Here is a 6,444-nt window from a genome sequence, read left to right as displayed (position 1 = left end):
TAATTATTAGGGTTATTTTGTATATTCTTGATGTTTTTCAATCAATACAACATCAATGGGTGTGCAGCATTTTTTAAAACTTCATACACAGGATTTGTTTATCACTGGCTAGGCCATTTATTGCCCATTCTTGGTTGCCCACATTGCAGCTACAAATCAACCATGTTGCTGTTGATCTGGAGTCACATGTAGGCCAGACCAGGTAAGGATGGCAGATTTCCTTCCCTAAAGGACATTAGTGAATTAGATTTAAATAACGTTTTAGAGACCAGTATCCCATTACCAATTACCCTTTATTTACAACTGCATAGCGTTTGACAATAGCACTGCTTCTTATTCAGTCATGGATTCAACATCCCAATATCCCTGATGTTAAGCCAGGTCTCCCTGATTGGGGCTGTTAATCTGGTCCAATCAGAAACTCATTCTATGAGGTCCAACTGGCTGACTTCTATACAATCACTACAAGATGGGTTTTTCCACCAATTAATAGCAGTTTCATGGTCATCATTAGCCTCTTAATTTCAAATTTTGCAATGAGTTCAAATTCCACCACCTGACATGGCCGAGTGTGAACCTGGAGTTACCTGAGTCTCTGGATTAATAATCTAACAATGGGCATTATCTCCCTTCCTCCTCCTCCACAGGATTTGTCTGTGATGTAGTCCCTCAGTCACATTACCTGGCTTGGACTCAATAGCTTTGCAGGGATGGCAGTATGATGGCTCAGTGGTTTGCACTGCTACCTCACAGCACCAGGGACCCGGGTTCAATTCCACCCTCAAGTGACTGTGTGGAGTTTGCACAATCTCCCCGTGTCTGTGTGGGTTTCCTCCCACAGTCCAAGTTGTGCAGGTTAGGTAGGTTGGCCATGCTAAATTACCCATAGTGTTCGTGGATGTGCCGGCTAGGTGGGTTAGCCATAGCAAATGCAGGGATAGGATAGAGGGCTGGGTCTGGATGGGATGCTCTTTGGAGGGTTGGTGTGGACTAGGTGGGCTGAATGGCCTGCTTCCACACTATAGGGATTCTATTCTGTGCTTTATTGGGAATGGGCAAGTCTGAATTGGTCTCAAAGTTCTCCTGAAGCAATAAGCTTTGAATTATCACAATATTTGCAAAGAAAGGTTTGAAAATATGGCGATTTTAATGATTACTGAATGTCTCAAGATGCTTCACAGCCAACAAATTACTTATCAAGTGTAAAAACTTTTATAATGTAGGAAACATGGCAGGCAATGCTACACACAGGAAATTCCCAGAATCCAACTTTTCATTAAAAAAACAAAGAACTGCAGATGCTGGAAATCAGAAACAAAAACAGAAATTACTGGAAAAACCTCAGCAGGTTGGACAGCATCTGTGGAGAGAAAGTAGAGTTAAATTTCGAGTCCAGGAACCCTTCTTCAGAATTGATTATTGCTGGGTAAAGGTTAATGTATATGCTGAAGACCGGGTGGGGGAAGGAGATGGAGTTAAACAGTAGATGGAGATGGATGCCAGAGAGAAAGAAGTTTTAAAAAAAACACAATACCAGGTTATAGTCCAACAGGTTTAATTGGAAGCACTAGCTTTCGGAGCACCGCTCCTTCATCAGGTGGTTGTGGAGGACACAATTGTAAGGCACAGAATTTATAGCAAAAGTTTACAGTGTGATTCAACTGTAATTATACATTGACAAACACCTTGATTGTTTGTTGAGTCTTTCATCTGTTCGAATACCATGATAGTTTCACTTCTTTCATGTGTAAATCACAAAACTTTTTTTTTTAAATAAGTTACATTCTCAGGTTAACTGAAACAATTGGTGTTAGCTAGACAATATGTTGAAGGTGTTAGCCCTCGTGTTCTGTCTGTGCCATAATGTTTCGACTGATTCTAATCTAAAAAGTGAGATAAGAGTTTTACATGAATTCATGCAGTTTTTGAGCAAAGTACAATATGACTCTGCAAGTACAAATTCACCCCACAAACGTGTGTGTGTGTCTGCCTGTCTGTCTGCGGTGGGGGGGTTGTGAGTGTGAGAGAGAGTGTATATCTATGTGTATGTGAGTGTTGAGAGTCTAAGTCTGTGAGGGGGTGAATGTGTGAGTATGGGAGTGTGTGTATGTGTCTGTCTGGGGTGGGGGGGTTGAGTGTCTGAGAGAGAGTATATATGTATGTGCATGAGTGTAGAGTGGTCTAAGTCTGTGAGTGTGTGTGTGTTTGTAGTGCATTGGTGGTCACCTGCAGTGTGACATAAACCCGGTTGAGGCCCTCCCTCTGGGTACATAACTTAGCTATCAACCTCTGCTCAGCCACTTTTCGCTGCTGCCTGTCCCGAAGTCCGCCTTGGAGGATGGGCACCGGAAGGTCCAAGGTCGAATGTCCTGGACCGCTGAAGTGTTTTCCCCAATGGGAGGGAACACTCCTGTCTGTTGATTGTTGTGCGGTTCCCATTCATCCGTTGCTGTAGCCTTTGCTCAGTTTCCCCAATGTACCATGCCTCAGGGCATCCTTGCCCGCAACGTATAAGATAGACAACGTTGGCTGAGTCACATGAGTACCTGCCACATACATGGTGAAAGGTGTCACCACATGTAATGGTGGTATCCATGTCCACACTCTGACACGTCTTGCAGCGCCTACCGTGACTGCGTTGTATGGAGTTGTCCTGAAAGCCAGGCAGCTTGCTATGACCAATGATCCGTTTGAGGTTTGGTGGTTGTTTAAAGCAGTGGGGGGGTGGGGAAGGTCTTGGCGAGCTGCTCATCCTCAATGTGTTGAAGGTCACGAAGAACATGGCTTAGTTTTTCAGCTCCTGGGAAGTACTGGACAACGAAGGGTACTCTGTTGCAGCACGTGTCAGTCTCCTGAGGAGGTCATTATGGTTCCTTGCTGTGGCATGTCGGAACTGGCGGTTGATGAGTTGAGCATTATACCCCGTTCTTATGAGGGCATCCCTGAGTACTTCCAGGTGCCCAGAGAGAAAGAAAAACAGTTAGGCAGACAGAGAAATGAGTAAAGGTCAGCCTGGGAGAATCAATAGCTGCTAATTGGGACCATTAGTATCTGACAATGTCTTTTGTGGTAGCAGCCCATGCGATGACAAGGCCTGATGTGTGGGCGTTGGGTAAGGAAATGGGAGAAGGTGCTCAGGCCCTAAACATACTGAACTTGATTAGGTCTCTGCTTGGGGACCATGCAGCCTTCAGAACTCAATACTGGGTTTAATAATTGTATGTTTGCCATTCCATTTTATCTATTGACTGGAGGCCTGAGGACTATAAGTACATTTGGTTCTGTTTTAACGACATTTCTTCAACACAAATTGTCTATAACGCGATTGAAAAATTTAGACCATTGTTTTTTAGAATGCAAACTTTTTTTACCTGTCTTGGTTCTCATGCGATTCCGGCCCCATTGGTTTAAGTAGCTCTGCTATTGCGTGATTTTCTTATAACGCGGATCGCACGAGAACGGAACTATCGTGTTGTATCAGAGCAGACTGTAAAGGATTTGTGCTGCATGATCAACTTTGCAACACATCAGTATCACAGTGCATTGCCTGCCAGTTCAGTTTGATTGACAGTTCCAAGTGCTTATGAATCCTTTAAATGGGTCTATAAATACAAATGCAGTTTCTTGAAGAGATTAAATAGATGCAGGAAATATTCAAATCCACATTTTCTAAATCTAGTGAATAAGATCTTTACAAAGCAAAGTTTTATTTTATGAAATACCAAGTTCCTCAATAGAGGAATGTCCTGATGCTTCCTCACACCAATTTAAATTCTACGAGCTGCTACAGTGGGATTTGCACATTTATCACCAGGACATGAATTGAGCAATCCTGGGCCTCTGGATTATCAATCCAGTGATATCACCGCTATTCATGTAGTTTTAATCCAGTTTGGAGGTGTCACAATGTTGCCACATAGTGGAATATGGTGATAGTTAAATCCCATGATAATTGTACCAGCTGCATCCCCCCTCCCACAGTGATAATTATAAAGTAGCATAATCATAATACTATGGCTGATAAAATCAACAAAAATTAGATTCATTCCCACACACTTTTATATTTTTGCAATAAGAAATCAAATTCATTAAAAAAATTAGGATTGTACTAACTAAACTGTGTTTTATAACACTTTAAATCCTTTTGCAAAGTGTGCATTAGTTTGTAATTCATGCCAACAACTTCCTTTCAAGGTTAGGCCTATCTTAGACAATAAAAACGCAAACTTTCATTTCATTGTGTAACCTAAATGCAGTTTGAAGATTAAAGTTCACAGCTCAGAAATTGTAAAGAGTGGAATAAAAAGCTCAAGTGGGCTAAATTGTAACTCCCTCTATCTAAAGAAAACGAACAATAACAATGTGGGATACTAGCTGTTCCATTCATGCTGTCATACAGTCAGACAGTGCAGAAAGAGGCCTTTTAGTTCACAATGTCTATGATGACCAACAAACACCAATCTACACTAATATCATTTACCTGCACTCCTGGCATTTTAAGTACTTAGGCAGAAGTGGGTACTGAAGATGCTGGAGATTAGAGCTTTTGCCCTAAACGTAGATTTTCCTGTTCCTCGGATACTGCCTGACCTGCTGTGCTTTTCCAGCACCAGTCTAATCTTGATTTTAAATACTCATCCAGATGCTTCTAAAATGTTGCAAGTGTATCTGCCTCAGACAACAGTTTCCATTTATCTATCAATCTCTGGATGAAAAATTCCTTCTCCTGTCTCCACTAAACCCCCTGCTCCTCACCTTAAACATATGTCTTCTGCCCTTTCATAGGTCTTCCACGAGGATGAGATTCTCACAATCTATTCTGTCTTGGCCTCACATCGTTTTGAATGCCTCAATCAGATTCCCCCTCAACCTCCTCTGCTCCAAGGAAAAGAAGCCCAGCCCACCCAGTCTCTCTCCTCATGACTTAGACTTTTCATGCTAGGCAATATCCTGGTGAATCTCCTCTGCACTCTTTCTGATGCAATTGTGTCCTTCTGAAGTGTGGTGACCAGAACTGCAGAGAAATTTCATCTGTGGCCTAACCAGTGTTTCATAAAGACTTCCCTGCTCCTATATTCTATGCCCTGAAGTCAAGCGTTCCATATGCCCTCTTCACCACCTATGCTAATGCATTCAGGGACTAATTGACTTATTTGCCAAGGTCCCTTAGTTCTTCAGTATTCCCAAGGGATCTACCATTCATTGTGTACATCCTTCCATTATTAAACCTCCAAAATGCAACACCTCACACTTATCAGGACTAAATTCTATCCACCATTGCTCTGCCCAGTTGGCGAGCTGACTAATAACAGACCATCCTCTTCAGTAAGAACAATGCCAATTTTGCATATAGTGGTGTATCCTTTACCACTATGCATTAAATAGCCTAAGACAAAGCAATTATAAAGAAGTATGCAAGGTCGAGAAATGTGCCAGAAAACCTATATCCACTACCACATCCAGGTAGACGTAACGAATGCCCCAAGACACCAGGAGAAGTAACCAGGGAAGATAGGACAAGTGGCTAAACTAGAGTTCTTAAAATATCCACTGGAGCATGCTCAGAACATAGAATAAGAAACATCTTCTTCTATTTTGTTGTGACAAGGAGGATCTGGTTTTTACCTCTCTCTGGCCCATGAAATTATCCAGCCTATTTTAGACTTTTCCACGGCCCCACCCTCCAACATTCATCTCATATAGCTCAGAATTAATGTTGGCCAGACCAATCAGGTATACCCTTCATGCCCTTTAACCACATTTATTGAATTAAAATTGGTCTTAAGTCATGGCTACCAGGATTCTCTAAAACAAATCTTAGATTAGATTACTTACAGTGTGGCAACAGGCCCTTCGGCCCAACAAGTCCATACCGATCCTCCAAAGAGCAACCCACCCAGAAGCATTCCCCTACATTTACCCCTTCACCTAACACTACGTGCAATTTAGCATGGCCAGTTCACCTAACCTGCACATCTTTGGACTGTGGGAGGAAGCTGGAGCACCCAAAGGAAACCCACGCAAAATGTGCAAACTCCACACAGACAGTTGCTGGAGGCAGGAATTGAACTGACGTCACTGGCGCTGTGAGGCAGCAGTGCTAACCACTATGCCACCGTGCCGCCCAAAATTGTTAAAGGAATAATAAAACAAGGTTGAAGGCGGTAAAGAACTTCATAATTTCCATTTCGTTTTGAAAATATAATGCTGTTTTTGTGAATATTGTCAAAATTAAGACAAAAAGTACTGCCATGACATGCAAAATCACTCTTTCTTCTGAGGTTGGCTGTCATTCTATTCAGGTTTGTGGAGGAGTTCAGATTCTGGTAATGAAATAAATTCCTCTACCAGTTTCCATGGATTTGTAATGATGTATCCCTGTTAATTGGTCTAGAGCAGCACAACTGTTTTTTACTTTGTGTGCTGCACAATAATGGGGACACA

The sequence above is a fragment of the Chiloscyllium plagiosum genome, unplaced genomic scaffold, assembly GCF_037043375.1.
Source record: "Chiloscyllium plagiosum isolate Xiang-an unplaced genomic scaffold, Cpla_swu_hap1 HiC_scaffold_26, whole genome shotgun sequence".
Lineage (NCBI taxonomy): Eukaryota > Metazoa > Chordata > Chondrichthyes > Orectolobiformes > Hemiscylliidae > Chiloscyllium > Chiloscyllium plagiosum.
The sequence above is the reverse complement of the archived record's forward strand: the minus strand, read 5'-3'. Positions refer to the sequence as shown.